Raw genomic sequence first — 16,363 nt, 5'->3', positions numbered from 1 at the left:
AGTAGGGATTGCAACTTATATATTCATTCATTTATTGACCAGATTTTTATAAGAAACAGGCACTGGTTTTGCCTGTGTTTAATTCTACATGATAAGCTCCCCTAATATGTGTGTTTGTGCTTGTATGAATAATGGAGATGGATGGATGGGTGGGAAAATATTTGATTAATCACCTCTTATCGGGTGATGCCTAATAATCCTGAGCCAGGACAGCCCTCCCCTTTTGCCTCTTTCTCTGCCACAAGCATGTCATTTTCTGTCCCCCTTTTTCCCCATATTTATACTGAGCACACTCTACATGCAGCTTTACCTGCATGCAGTCATCAAGAGGAAAACACATTCACTTTGTCTAGAGGTTTTTCTAGGAGTGTCTTAATCTGTTCCTTCTAGGCTCCCACCCAATCAATCACAATGATTATCTAAGTCAATGGAACTCATCTTTATGGAGAGTGTTATTGTGGCCAGTAAGGTTCTGTCATCTATTTAAGTAAAATTCTGTCTTAAACCTTTTACATAAACTGCCTTGTTTAATCCCAAGCACAGGGAGGCCAAGAAGTTTTTCTGAGTCCATTTTGCAGTTGAAGAAATAGAGGCTCAGATCACCACGTGATTTCTTGAAATCACACAATTAATAAGTTACAGAGCCAAGATGTAAGTCCAGTCCCCTTTGACTCCCAAGTCTGTGCTCTTGCAAAGAGGACTGTGGTTGGTTGGAGCCTCAGAAATGAGTTATTGGTAAGGTTGTACCAAGAAATCAGACATTTCTGCAGTTTGTAATCGTCTGCTTGCAGAAAAACTCATTTTCTCCAAAGATAGTGAGAAAGATGGTCATATGGCTCTTCCTGATGATGCCAGGAATGCAAGGCTCCTTGGCCCTCACAATCCCCATTGTCCAACTCTCCCTTGGGTGTGGCTAAGCCTTCCGGAGGGGAAGGGCTAGGCCAGAGTTGACAGGGTGCCCTGCCTCTTCCACAGAGGGGCAAGGGATTCCTTCCTTTCAGGCTTCACCCAATTAAGGATTTCTGAAGAGACAGCAGGAGCAGCATTCGCGTGACATCCTTCTCCTGGCCTGCCTGCTCCATCCCTGCCTCCAGCACCACAGGCAGCAACTGCAGTGCTCCAGTCCAGCTGCCCCTGTGGACAAGTCTGGGAATGACCCAGGCACTGCATGTTAGCTCCTGGCCCTGGAACGGTCCCCATTGCCTTGTCCGGGCCACAGCCACCCGGGCTCCCCTGCTGAATTTGCTGTGACTAGGAAAGCCCCACTTTGTGTAATGGTTTAATTATCATGTCAATGTGGATTCATTAGCATGGCAGCTGTCATTGCAAATGGGGGAGCCAGGGGGCTCCTAGAGCCCCTGGGGTCAGGCTAATTGATGTAGTGAACAGAATACTGTATTTACTCAACAATGGTTTGAGTTTCTCTTCTGACCTGGGAAAGGGAGTGCTTGCTGGAATCAATAGCAGCTGAGTTTTCATTAGCAGCCCTGGGACAACATCCCTGGGCTTAACCCCTCCAGACCCACCCAGTCTTGGGCATCCCATTAGAAGGAGAGGCTGTAACTTCTACCTCTGCCAGGGACAGATAAGATTTGGGGGACCCAAGTAGGGGAAAATATGTTCTTCACTCAATAGGAAGTGTATGACTAGGTTACAGTTCTCCTAATTTCCACAAGGGTCAAATTCTTTGGGTCACTCTTTCCACTGTGACCCTTCCAGCTAGTTCAAGGTATAGAACAACTTGGTGTTAATAAATATTTGTTGAATGAGTAATAACTCACTTTTTTATTGAACACTGTGCCAGACACTACTCTACATCACAACTGTATCAATTCATTTAATTCTCACAACTTTCTGAGAGGTATTGTTCTGGTTGTCTGTTGTGCACAACTAACCACTCTTACTGTCTGAAAGCAACAACTTATTGTTATTATGTCTCACTATTCCACGGGCTAGGAATTTGGATGAGGCTTATCTCTGCTCCATTATGTCTGAGGCCTCAGGATGACTTGAAGGACTGGAGGTTGGTATAGCTGGAGGCTGCCTGGGCCTCTCTCTCTCTCCCTAAACACACAGCTTTTTCAAATGGCTAGCTTGGACTTCCTCACTCATGCTGGCCTCAGGGTAGTTGTACCTCTTCTGTGACAATTCGGGACTCCATGAGACCAAGGTGAAGCTGACAATTCTTTTAAAGGCTAGCCCTGGAACCAGCACAATCACCAGCCAGTTCAGATTTAAGGAGAGTGGGAAAAGGTGACACCTCTTGAATGGAGAGGTATCAAAGAATTTGAGGCCATTTCTAATTCTCCATAAATACTATGATCATTTCCAAATACAGACAAGGAAACCAAGGCCCAGGGAGAGAGTAACTAACTTGCCCAAGGTCACACAGCTAAGTGGTACCAGGATTTGGTCCCTGACAGTCTGGCTCTTGAGCCCTTAATTGCCACAGACCTACTGTATGACCTCGAGTAACTCACTCCTCTCCTTAGGCTTTGGCTCCTATAAAGTGAAGGGGTTGGGCCATATTCTCTCAAAAGTCCCTTTTAAATGTCCAGAGATTCCTCAGAAAAGTCAAATCAAGAGGAAGCCAGTTTGTAAGAACCGGAGTCAATGGTAAGGGGATGTCTGGGCCTTTGGAATAAATTCAGGGGCAGTGAATGCACTGCCAGGGCTACTCTCCAGCCTCTATCAGGCCTTTATTTACAACCTTGAAACGTCTCCAGAGTGGGACTCTACCCATGGACTTTTCCAGCATCTGATTAACAGAAGGAATCAGCACTAAAGGGAACCTTTCTGCAAAGGAGAAATTGTCTTGACAGCTTTAGGCTGCCAAAAATCCCACGCGGATCAGACCCCTGGGGAGTGAAGTTGTGGGAGCTGGTAGTTGTGTGGATGGGACTAGGACAAGAATTGGAACACAGTCTGGCTCACACAGCACAAAGTGTCTATGTGACCTCAGGCAAGTCATTTAACCTCCCTGAGGCCCAATTTCTTCACCCGCAAATTAAAGAATTTGACTAAACGTGGGAGGAAAAATGGGCTTCATCATTGGTGCCAACTTTAACTGATTGCAAGTGGCTTCCCAGAGGCCTGTGCACAGGGTCTGCAGACTGTGCTGAAACTATGCAATGTGAAAGGAAGCTCCCTGGAGATGGAGTTAGTGAGAGGCACCTGGGTTCAAATCCCAAATCCTCTACTCAGTAATTCTGTGATCTTTGAAACTCCATTTATGGCCTTTTCATCTGCAAAGTAAAAATCATAAGGCTTTTCTCCACAGAATTGATGGGCGACTTAAATGGGATGACATAGACAAGCCTGTCAACTCAGAGCCAGGCACGCAGTAAGGATCAACAATGTTCATTAAATCTGAAACCTACAGTCCATTGGGATACACAATGCCAGGTGGAAAGGCCTTTAGGTATGTAACTAATTTCTGCTGAAGGTAGCAGAGCCCATGTTTTAATAGTCTGTGCCATTTTAGAGAAACTTTAAGGTTGTAGTGAATGCTGTTGACATGATAGAATATGGAATATATAAAATAAATACACTTTTCTCATCTGAAAAAATGAGAATAATACCTGCCTACAAAAGATGCATAAAAGTGGACATTCAATGAGGTAAAATTTGTAAAACACCTAGCATATAGTGAGAACTTGGTCATCAAGGGCGTCTGTGGCAGGGAGCTGCAACCACATCACCCTTCCCTCACCTCACATCAAAGAATATAAGCTGGAGAGAAAAAAAATCCATGAATAGAATCAACATAGGAAAAACCTTAAGTTCATCTTTTACTCCTCAGCAGAAATTGCATCTATGAGTAAGTTTTAAGAATATAAATGTGAGGCATTCTGACCATAAATCTGGCAAAGTCAGGCAAGGAAAACCGGAGTCTGATGATGTTGTGGCCTCATATTTGGATGGTGACCTCTCAAATTTAGACCATCAAATATGCAAATGGATGGGCATTCTTCATTGCACCACTACAACACTGATTATTATCCAGTATTACATAGTGAATGCTTACAATGTGCCAGGCACCGTGCAATGCCTGCACTCTGGATGTGCATTGATTTCTTTAATCCTCACAATAAACTGATGGGGCAAGTCCTACTATGATCACCATTTTCCAGGAGGGCACAGAGATATTTGGAAATGTCCAACATCACACAGCTAGTAGGCGGTGGAATTGAGCCCGTCTGGCCCCAGAGCCTGTGTTCCCAACTACACTACATCTGAGTGACAGACTTTGTCATTTTGGCTTTTTTAGGGAAACAACATGGCGTAAGAAACCTACCACTCTTATAAGCCAGGAAGGCCTAGGGAGTGATGGAACCAGGCAGTCCCAGGTTCCAATCCCAGCCCCAGCCCTTCCAATCCTTGTGACACTAGGCAAGAGACTGACTAACCTTTGTCAGAATCACTCTCCTCGTCAGTAAGGTGAGGATCCCTACCAGGATAATGCCTGTCTTGTTCCGTTGCCATGAACGCTGAGTTAGACGATGTGCATAATAGGCTTAGAACCGTGCCTTGCACATGGTAGGTGGTTAATTATTGCTTATTTCCTCCTCTTTAAAACAGGATTTCATGGAATTTTCAGCCTCACTGAGACACTTACGATAGGTCTGGGAACTAAAGAAACCTCAGAACTCCAAATCAGTAGAGACATGTCTTCCACATGAACCTCTGTTAAATACTTTGTTATACGGATATACTTTTGTTATATGGATATAAATCCTTTCTTATTTGAATATATGTTATATGCAGTTTTTTGGTACATTTTTCAAAAATAAAAATATAATTTTTTGATCACAAAAAGCCCCTCTCTGCTTGGGGTTTAATGTTGACATGAAAAATAAAGCTATGATGATTCAAGAATTTAAAAATTAAGATTTGTACAAACAGACCAATAATGCCAACAGATTAAAACCGAGTATTTCTTTTCCTTGTATTTTGTAGGTTCATCACCTGCTCTCCCCAGACTGCTTTTTCTTTTCATTAGACAACACTTCCTGCAAATTGTTTCTAACTTTGAGTGATTTGCTGACTCTCACTGGATACACTGTCCCTTTCCCTCCACCTCTGACACCCATTTTGCATTGTAACCAATGCAGTCTCCCCCACCACCAGCCCCCTGCCTTCCACTGGGAATGATCTCTTTATCAATAATCCGACCCTGAAGCCCAATGGGTGACTTTTTAGTGCCCCCGACACCAATGCAGATGGGGGTTTTGGATCCCCAGTGTAATCCCAGCCTGAAATGTTACCAGGAGCCCCACGGCTCTTCAATTACCTCTCTTGGCCTGTCAAGACCACAGCATCTCAAATTTAGTTAGCTGGTCTTTGGGTATCAGCCAAGGCCTAGCCTCTGCTCCTAATGACAGCCAGCTGAGGGGACACTGAGAGGGGCTAAATTCAATTTGCAGCCCTTCTAATGAGATTAGGGGAGCAGGGTTTTTTATTTTCTCCAAAGTTTGCCATGGGCAGGATGAATGATGGCCCAGGGATGAGCTGTCAACGTCAACAAAGGCTCTGAGCTGGGAGAGGGGGATGGGAAGCAAGGATGGGCGAAAGAAGGAGAGATTTTCCAGACAGAGCCAAGGAGCCCTGAGTGAGTCGCCTAGCAGGTGACAATGTCTGGTTGGCAGAATATCACTCTGAGGACAGGATGCAAAGTCAAGAACGAATCTGCAAGAAAGGCAAGTGCCAATCATAAGCAATATTGCCAGTAGAATCTCTGTCTTTTTTTTTTTTAATGCTTCTGAATTATTTTCCATCCCTTTTAACTGGCTTTTGAAAAGTCATTAAGCAAACTATATTTCTTAAAATAGGCCAACTCGCAAGAATTTCTCTAATAAAAGAGCAAGATTTCCACTGCTCTTTAGCCTGGAACAGCTCAGTCCAGCACATCTCTTGGCCAAGCAGGCCCGTGGATGTCCCACCAGGGTAGCTCCCATGAGCTGGAGACTGGACCAGCCAGGACCTCCAATGCATGCACTGTGTTGCAGGTGGTGGTGAGGAGCTCAAAAGTATTTCACTTGATGTGGAGTAACTTTGGGGTGAGGTGTGATGTGCAGACATTTTTCATGGGTGTTCTAGTTAGCACCTGCCTGTGTTTGGCACCATAACTGGGAGTAAATACTGACTCCTCCCTGAGTAGCTTCAGGTCAGATGCAGAGATAGAGGAAATTGAGTAGGATATTCTTCTGGGTCAATGTGAGTGAGATAGACGGACATCTCTTTAGGGAATCGAGAGAGGAAGAGGTCTCTGTGATTGGGAGACACCAAGAAAACTTCGTTTTTAGGAGGTGGCCTTGAGCTGTAACTTGGACTAGGGTGGTATCTAGGAAGGCCAAGAGAAGAGAGCCAGACATTTCCTTTGTGGCTAAAGACCTCAGTGCTTCCACTTATAAGCCCAGCCGTACCTTGGTCCAGGGTCATTCCTGGTGGGGACTACAATGGTCCTGGAAGCTAGGCCTGAATCTTGTCCTCTGAGTACTGATTTGTTCACTGCGCCTTCTTAGAGCTCCTCAGAGATGGTCCATATGCACAGCAAAGCTCCTGCCCAGCTTCTGGTCCCACACTTGCATCCTCCATTGGTGTGAAAATCCTGCACTAGAGCCAGGCTGTGGTCCTGGCATCTCGAGTTGCCTAGATATCCAAGTTCCTCTCTGAATAGCAGGAGTTGGGACACACATACTTTGTCTCTTGTCCCCCCCAGACACTGCCTGAAGCCTTGTTCCTAATGGACTGACAACCAGAGATCATGACATTGCTGCTCTTCCACTATTTCCCTGTTACATGGGAATCCACCCAAACCAAGAATTTTACTCAGCCTTGGAGCAGGTCAGCTTAAGTTAAAACCCTTCTGGGCACCTAATATGCACTCATTAAATATTTATTGGCTGAGTTGGGTCCATGGAGGAGGAAAAACTTGATTGGGGCTTGAGCGTGGGACTTTTAGACAAGTGGCTAGAAGTGCGAAGGCATTCTCCCTAAAGGTGAAAGCTCAGAGTCAGTGTCTTGTTGTTTATTGTTCAGAAGACAACAGTTTCTCTCCTTTCACTCTTGATGGCCAAGTTTAGACCCCCGTTGCCCAACAGTCTCCAGGACAGCTCATCAGGGCCCTTGGTAGCCCAGGAGGCCCTTGGTCACTCAGGAGGCCCTAGTGATAGACCCCCTAGTCTGCCTGCTCACGGGAAGATACTGCTGATGTCCATAGATCAAGAGGGTTATTCTGCTCACACCACAGTCTGACCTTGGCCATCAGCCAGATTAAGTATAGGGGCATGTCATAGCTGGAACTCTCAGAGTATATTCTCCACACAAAACACAAAACCACTTCACGGCCTGTGAAGGATCCTGTCTAATTTCTGGGCCTGGACTAAACTGAGTTATCAATCCTATCCGCACAGGTCCCTACAGGCCCAATGCTGTAGAAAGAGACAGTGCCAGTCAGGGCCGATTTGCTGGTGTGGCTACTTTTATGTTGTGAATAATTCCTGTATTATTTTTTCTTATTCCACCGACTTTGATTAAAATTCCTTGTGAAAAGATATACTGTCCCAGGGGATTTTTGTGCCATGAAGAGATGAAGACACCGGAAATTCAAGCCAAAGGCCTGGGGCTTCCTTGGCTCTTCACTCCACCTCGAAGGGCATCTGTTTAGGTCCCAATAAGGAAGGCCTGTCCCTGGAAGATAATGTCTCACAGCACTTTGTATGAATGCAAGAGGCAGCATCTATGGTGGGAAAACACACAGGATCATCCAGTCTCACCAGTTGATTCTGCCTTAATAAACCCCAGCCTATGTCCCTTGTTCACACTTTAGGCAACTTCTGAAGTGGAGAAATGATCTGGGGGAAGTCGAAAAAGATGAGAATGGCAAGGATACAAAATGACCAGTGATCACTACATGATGTTTATTAATGGAAGACCAGTTCCTCAGGAATCAGTTATAAAGCACATCTTTTTTATCACGAGGGATTTTCATGTCTACTTTCTTGTATGAGTTTACACAAGTCTGTGAAGAAGGTGACTCTCTTAGCTTTGCTGTAGCATAGAACTGTGCTATAACAAAATACCAGAAACTGACAGCTTATAAACAGCAGACATTTATTTTTCATGGTTCTGAAGGCTGGGAGGTTCAAGATCAAGGCACTAGCAGATTTGGTGTCTGGTGAAGACCCACTTCTGGTTCAAATAAGGCATCTTCTTGCTGTGCCTTCACATGGCAGAAGAGACAAGGCAGCTCTCTGGGGCTTCTTTTTATAAAGCCACTAGTCCCATTTATGAGGGCTCCACCCTCATGACCTCATCACCTCCCAAAGGCCCCACCTCCTAATATCATCACACTGGTGATTAGGTATCACCCTATGAATTTCAGGGGCATACAACATTCAAATCACAACAGTATCCTTATTCTCATCTTAAAGATGAGGAAGCAGAGGCACTGTAAACTTAAATGAGTCACCCAAGTTCAGGCGTGGTGAGCCTAGGATGCAAGGCCAAGTCTATCTGACACCAGATACACGGCTGTATGGACTCCACCACATTTCATCTTAGTACATAACCTATGTGCATAGGATCGACTGAACCCCTCTTGCTTCTCCTCTGTCTTCACTCCTATGCAGATCTCCAGACTCTTCTACCCATCCTAAAATGGTGGAACTCATGACCCATCAGGAAAGGATCCTCAGGGAGTGGCTCCTTGTGGGTCAGCTTCAAAGTGTCAGGGAAAGAACCTCACTCCTGTTCAGCAGCCCCCTAAATATGTGGAATGTGGTGCAAAGAGCCCCAGGCTGGTGATGCTGTTTGGCTGTGTCTCCACCCAAATCTCATCTTGAATTGTAGCTCCCATGATTCTCACATGTTGTGGGAGAGACCTGGTGGGAGATATTTCAATCATGGGGGCGATTTCCCCCATATTTGTCTCATGGTAGTGAATAAGTCTCATGATATCTGATGGTTTTATAAGCGGAAACCCCTTTCACTTGGTTCTCATTCTCTCTTTGCCTGCTGCCAAGTAAGAAGTGCCTTTTGCCTTCAGCCATGATTGTGAGTCCTCCCCAACCACGTGGAACTGTGAGTCCATTAAACCCCTCTCCTTTATAAATTACCCAGTCTCGGTATGCCTTTATCAGCAGCATGAAAACGGACTAATACAGCTGGCCTCCACAGCCCCACTGTTGCCAGCTCCCCCTGTGATCTTGGGCAAGTGACTTTCTCCTTCTACACCCAATTCCTTCTTGGCTCCTTGCCAGTTCCAGTGCTCACAGATTCTAATTCTCCCACTGTCCAAATCTTGTGAATGGACACTCGAATACATTTCTTGTTACCTACAAATTACAGTTTGCTTTCATTCTCCTCTTCAATCCCAGTCTTCCCTATTTGCTGCACAGAGTTCAGCAATGCACTGTTTCCAATGCAGAAACTCACGCCAGTGCACTGGGGCTGCTAAAAACACCCCGAGGGCCCACCCCTCCCAGGGCGATGCCAGACCAGAGGATGGAGCCCTGGGTCTCTTCACTTTGCGCCACATTATCACAGAAAGGTGGATTAGAAGTTATCTCCGCTCTGCTTTCTCTCAGAGCTCCTTGGCAACACAGCCACCTCGATATAAATATACACCAGCAACGTGCGCAACCTCATACTCCACGGCGAGGCCTCCAGAGGCCCCAGGGCAGATACCGCCGGGGAGCAAGGACATCAGGAGATCCCCAGGACACAAAGGAGTGCCAGCCTCAACACTTCAAGGTCAAATATGGCACCCATCAAATAAAACACCTGTGATCCTGATAATTCTCTGGCACCCTATTCCAAAAGCTGGAGGTCTTTAATCTCTCTGAATAGCCAAATATTTCACAGTTGATGCTTCTTTTGCATTCTTTATAATTAAACAAGGCGCCAAATTTTTAATACCTTTCTTGTCTTTGTCTTTCTCTCCCTGGTGTTGCTAATGTAACACATTCAGGTCAAATCTCTGTTGGTTTTGGTCACTGGCTGTTTCAAGACCTAAAAGGAAAGAGTGAGATCTTTCAAAGAATGGAGATTAAAATCAAACACAATGAAGGAGCTACTTTTGAATGTAATAATGTGGAACACTTTAAAGTTGAATTAATTAAAGAAAACATAAACCAATCCATTCCTGGCTCCATGTTAACTCCAGCTGTCTAAAAGACCTTGAGATATTCAAGAGACCAGTGTAAATAAGTTATTTTGGTTAACACAAGCTCAGGGGCCTGCCACTTTCCTCTCGCTGGTGCTGTCTTTGGTAGAGCCATAGATAGAACCAGCCACAAACTTGATTCAGGCATAAGCAGGAGACACACATATCAGTATAAAGGAGGCTCCAAAAAAGGCCCTCTTGCTTGGAGACACAGGAACCAGACTCCCCAAATGTCTCTCACTTATACAGCAATCCTCCTCAGACTTAGGAGGCTCTGTCAGACATTTTCAAAACTACAGGGAACCTGGAAAGAAAATACAATAAAGAGATCAGAGACCTAAAGTGCCAGACCAAAGAGAAGAACCAGAAAAAACAAGACATGTTCATTGTAAATATTTTGAAACTGTATTCTTATCTCAGTTCAGTGCTGTGTACTGTCTTTTCTCTGATAATTGTAAATATTTAATGTGTTATAGCTCCATCTCCTTACTGATATGGGAAACATGAATAAATCCACATGGACAGGATGTGTGTTTTCCACTTGCAGACTGCCTGAGAGAGTGAGCATCAGGAGGGGCTGCTGTGGACAGTTGCACAGGCTGTGGCCTGTACCAGAGTGCCTGGTGGAGGGGCCTGGAAAAGACACCCCAGCCACCTGGCTCAGAGAGGGACAGAAGAAGGAGTCACTGTTCATTCTGAGCAAAAAGCCCTTTTGTATATTTAGTTAGAGCTATGGGCTATGTGTGTGTGCATTTTAGAGATTTACATTTTACTAGTGTGAGGGGAACTGAGCAGAGCTCACAGAAAAAGTGTTCCTGTTTATTGAAATAAAAATTCCACAATTTTTTTCAGTCTCAGTATGATTTTCTCTGAAACTAAAGTACAAAAATGTTTATGCAGTTTCACCTTTTCAATTCCCTCAGCAGCCGAGGTCCTCTCTTGGGACCTGATTTTCCTTGCAAACTGACCAAAGGAAGCTTCCAGAAGCAACTATCCACTACAAGAGGAAGGAAGGTGTGGCCATGAGGGAAGACAGAGGCTCCAGAGGTCCTGGCTCTGCAGAGACCGCGGTGCTGCCTCCCAGCCTGCCTGACACCTGACTTGGTTTGCACCGGCGGGTGCCCAGGCCTCCGCGGAGTCTTCGGTTCTCCAGCTTTCCCATGCCGCCATTCTTGATCAGTTTTCATCTCACCTCTGTGGTTTCCTACCTCCTGTAGATGCTTCAGCTCCGCCAGTGCAGCCAACGCTGCCTGCTTCCTCCGGTGACAGCAGCAAAGCAGGCAGCAGTGGCCTTGGAGGCTCTGGCTGGACCCACTGTCATGCATTGTCTTCCACGGTTACTCAGGCACCTTTCCTTTACCTGGAAAATATCTCTGAGCTCAAACATTCAACTCACATCTTGGAGCCATAACAAATAAAGGAAGACGGCTTTGGTAACTCAGTAAAGCTTGGGGCTGCAGTCCTGATGAGGAGGGCAAGTTCCGAGTCCAGATGGCTTGAATTCCAACGCAGCTCTGCAGCTTACACACAATGGGCTCTTGAGCATGGGATCTGCTGGCCTCAGTTTCCTTATTTTTAAAGAGAGGGTAGTAACAATAGTTCAAGCCTCATAGGGTTGTCCTGAGAATTAAGGATTAACACTTGTGAAGTTGCTTAGAGTAGTACTTAAAAGATTAAGTGGTCGATTAGCTTAGCTATTATTCGGTTAACTATTATTATGATTATTATTTCCAAATGGCTTGAGAGTCAATGGGTGGTAGAGCCCCAGAAACTTTTATTGCTTTCCAAATGGCCTTCCAAATCTGATGCTCAGTTGCCATGTTAGGGAACTCCTAAGGCACAGTAGGCACGGTAGGCCCACACAACACACACATAAAGGTACCAAGCACACACAGGTATACACACACGTACACACGAACTGATCCATGCCGCCATATGCATACACATGTACATACATGCATAACTTCAGGAACAGTCTGGGGCAGAATCTCCAATCAAGGTTCCTTGGGAGATGACAGACTTTACTTGGCTTAGCTATCATCCAACTGATGCCTGGCCTAGATACCAAGATGCCACGGCACAAACTGTGAGATGTGCCAGTGCCAGGTCTCTACTGGGTCTGCAGAAGGCCAGCTCACAGAGGGGCCCTATGGGTGAATGGTATTTTCTTCAGAGTCCTAGCTTAGGATGCTGTGAAGACCGCTGAGAATGCCAGCCTTTCCCCTCTCTCCCTCCCCCAGAAGAAGTTTCAGGGGATTCTACAGGCTAACATTAAAGTTCTCAGGCTGGAGGGTCCCAGCTGCTGCTATTATATCAACACATGGGGGCAGGTAGTGATGGAGTCACTGATGGCTGCTCCTCCAGAGAGACTACGTAGCAATGCCAAAGTTCCCTGGCCTGGTACAGAATGACTGCCCAGTAAAGAGTTGCTGAACAAATGACCAAAAAATAACAATAAATCTCAGCTCAGCAACTTATTGGCTAATACCCCGGGTAAGTCCATACCCTTTCTTTACCTTAACTCTCTCCTGCATAAAATGGAGATAATCATAACTACCCACAGGTGTGCGTGGGGACTAGATGTTAAACCAAACCAGAGACTCGATGCACAATGGTGGCTTTCCTCTCAAGTGGTGGGGACCCCAGGGAAGCGCAAGCAAGGGACTTTCTCTTTAGGATGAGCATCTGTGGACTTTGCACTTTGCCATGGAGCCAGGAAGAATGGTGCCTGAGCAAAAGTCTGTGATGAGGACACTTTCAGTCAGGAAAAGCAATTCCATCCTTGGCCCACTTTGTGGGGGCGGGGGAGCACAGTGCAATCTTCCCTCTGCAGGAGGCTCAGATGGAGTGTGTGCTGCATTTCACAGCTTAGTCCCCAGCTGGTAAGGCAGGGGCGATCTGCCCAGGGCTCACCCTGAGCGGTGGGAATCTCCTTGGGCTTTTGCCATCTTTATCAGTTTTATGTCCTCTTTTTGTTTTGCTTATTGAATTTGTCTTTGAGGAGAAAGGACTAGATTTGGGAGCAGAGAAAGCAAGAAGCAGATGTGTTTGGACCCAGGTTCCAACAGCAACTGAGCATACCATAGACTCTCACAGCAGAGACAGCAGCTCTGCTTATGGAATAAAAGACAGCAAAGCCAAACACAGTCCCTCTGGACGTTAATCAAAGAGGCTCATCTGATTAAAATTCTAGGACAGTCTCCCAAAGTCTGATTTTCTAGATGCTCCAAGGTGTTTCCAAATATTTCAATAGCACAAAATGTTGGGATATACTGAGACAGAGTTCAATATATACAAAATTCACTTTGATTCATAATAGTAAACACACTCACACATGCTAAGCTATAGGGTTTATTTGGATGCAGGGTCTGTCAGAAAATGATGAGAGTGTGCTGCAGCCCCAGAGAGGTGGAAATCATCGCACCAGACAACTATTTTATGTCCCTCTTTGGACTTGAAGACCATAAATATTCTTCCCACAATTTCCAGCTGTATTTCACAAATGGGATGTAGAGAATTACTCTATGTTCTTTAACCTGTCTTTTTCTGTGGTTTTGACGATCACTTAGTAGTTTTCTTGCATCTTATAACATCTTTATTATGCGAGATGGGGGATTCTTTCTCTCTTTATAGCTTTTTCGTTACTCTCAGCCTCAACCCCTTCCCATACCTAAAGATGTGTGTCATTCATTCATTTATTTATTCAATGAATGTTCAGTAAGAGCATATTAGAAGCCATGCTAGGAACTGGGGATGTACACTGAACAAGACAGACACGGTTTTAGCTCTTAAGAAGCTCACAGTCTAGTGAGGAGACAGAAAATACATCAACTTATATGACTGAGGATGTAATTAAGAGGTGATGCTGTGGTGTGCCACCTAGATCCCCATTCAGCACAGGAGAAATCATTCTGCAGCTGCTGGGGGTTCCGCCAGAACACAGCCTCTGCTGGACCCTCTTGGGGACTGCCTCAGCTGAAGACAGCTGCCTCATGCAGGATCATGGCCCCTTCCCAGGGCAGTCCACATCCCATGTCATTTCACCCTGTACCCCACTCTGGATGACTCTGAAGGGCCATCCTAGCTTCTGAGTTCCCACATTCGCAAACCCACCTTGGCTGCACCTTCCTCTTTCCATTCGACTATTGACCTGGGAAGCAGCCAGAGTGTGTTCTCAACCAATGTCCCTTCCTCCACCAACTCCTAGAAAGAAGATAGCAGAAAGCGAAAAAAGAGGACTGGTGATGGCTTATGACATTCTGGAAGGTAACAATCTCCATAAACAGGGAGAGCTGGGGTGATGGTGGCAAGAATCTTGAAGACAATGCATTGATGAGGTTGTGGCTTTTTCATATTCCACTGTTTCAGAGTATTATAGAACCAAACAGGAAAGAATGCCCCCTCAACCAGGCAATAATACATTGGTGAAAACGTGGGAATTACTGGAAACTGGATTTAAAGCTCTGAATATTAATGTACCTTTCAGCCATAGAACTGAGAACAGGAATCAACTATCACTGGTAAATAAAGCCTATAGCCAGGGGCAATCCACATAAGCTGTGTGTTGATAACACTAGGCTTAAACTGCATTCACCTTTTTGAAAATGAGTAATGCTTCTGAACAATTTAATGGTACTAGGTATTGGAATTTAAAAGGGAATACATACCAAGAATAATAAAAGAAAAAAAGTATTCTTTATTTAAAAATTAAAAATAAAGGAAAATAAAGGAAGTATGAAAATTAGAAACCACAAAAGAATAAAACAGATTTCAGATTAAAATATATAAATTATAACAACAAATATAAGTAGATTAAACTTATCTGATAAGTTTCATATAGCATGGAAAAATCAATTTCAACCTCAGACAGAGACACATAAATACATTACAATAAAACTTTAATCAAAAGTATAGCATACAATTACCAACAAACAGAAAATGGCAATCCTGATTTTAATGTGAGGTGTCAAAAATTACCAGTGGATGAGGTACGCAGTCTTTCTCTTCCTTTTTTATCCACTTAGTTTCCTTTCCCTCCAACTTCTGAAGATGGAGATCAGCTTCAAGCACAGAGTTGAGGACGAAAAAGCACTATATTCTACATAGTGGGAATGTGGGGTCATAGGGTTGGAACTTGGTAAGACATGACATGTCACCACATTATATGAGGCAAGAAGAATAAAGGCTACAGAAATTGTAGGATATACAGACAATATTATGCAATCTTAAAAAAAGAAGGAAATTCTTGCAACAACATGGTTGAACCTCGAGGACATTATGCTGAGAAACAAGCTAGTCACAAAAGGACAAACACCATATGATTCTATTTATATGAAGTATGGAAATCAGTGAGAATCATACAAATAGAAAGTAGAAAGGTGGTTACCAAGGGCTGGGGGGATTTAGTATTTAGTAGGTCTGGAGTTTCAGTGTTGCAAGATAAAAAGGTTCTAGACATCTATTGCACAACGATGTGAATGTACTTAACAGTACTCAACTGAACACTTAAAAATGTTTAAGAGGCTGGGCGCGGTGGCTCATGCCTATAATCCCAACACTTTGGGAGACCGAGGGGGGCAGATCACCTGAGGTCGGGAGTTCCAGACCAGCCTGATCAACATGGAGTAATCCCCATCTCTACTAAAAATACAAAATGAGCTTGGCATGGTGGATCATGCCTGTAATACCAGCTACTCGTGAGGCTGAGGCAGGAGAATCGCTTGAACCCGGGAGGTGGAGGTTGCAGTGAGCCGAGATCACACCACTGCACACCAGCCTGGGCAACAAGGGCGAAACTCCGTCTAAAAAAAAAAATGTTTAAGAAGGTACATTTTATGTAATATTTTACCACAATAAAAAAGAAAGAAGAAGGAGAAGAAAAGCAACAAGATAAAAGGAACAGGCCTAACTGACTTTCACAGAATGTTTCACCCAACTGCCGCAGAATACACATTCTTTTTCATCGGCACACAGAACAAACATTCTCCAGAGTAGACCATAGCTTAGCATAGCTTAGGGCACAAAATAAGTCTCGATAAATTCAAAAAAGTAGGAATCAGATCAAGTATCTTTTCTGACCACAATGGAATAAAATTAGAAATCATGCCTGTAATCTCAGCACTTTGGGAGGCTGAGGCAGGCGGATCACCTGAGGTCAGGAGTTTGAGACCAGCCTGGCCAACATGGCAAAACGCT

General features: G+C 44.6%; 1 long non-coding RNA gene across 1 annotated transcript in view; it reads left to right on the top strand.

Moving 5' to 3' along the window:
- The window catches only part of LOC103891130 (uncharacterized), a 66,932-nt gene extending 55,917 nt beyond the window's left edge, over window positions 1-11,015 (top strand). Inside the window, exon 3 of the long non-coding RNA XR_002915855.2 lies at window positions 7,570-11,015. This is a non-coding gene — a long non-coding RNA (uncharacterized LOC103891130). The remainder of the gene's footprint in view (window positions 1-7,569) is intronic.
- The last annotated feature ends 5,348 nt before the right edge of the window (window positions 11,016-16,363 follow it).

Source organism: Pongo abelii, chromosome 6, assembly GCF_028885655.2.
Source record: "Pongo abelii isolate AG06213 chromosome 6, NHGRI_mPonAbe1-v2.0_pri, whole genome shotgun sequence".
Taxonomy (NCBI): Eukaryota; Metazoa; Chordata; class Mammalia; order Primates; family Hominidae; genus Pongo; species Pongo abelii.
The sequence above is the reverse complement of the archived record's forward strand: the minus strand, read 5'-3'. Positions and strand labels throughout refer to the sequence as shown.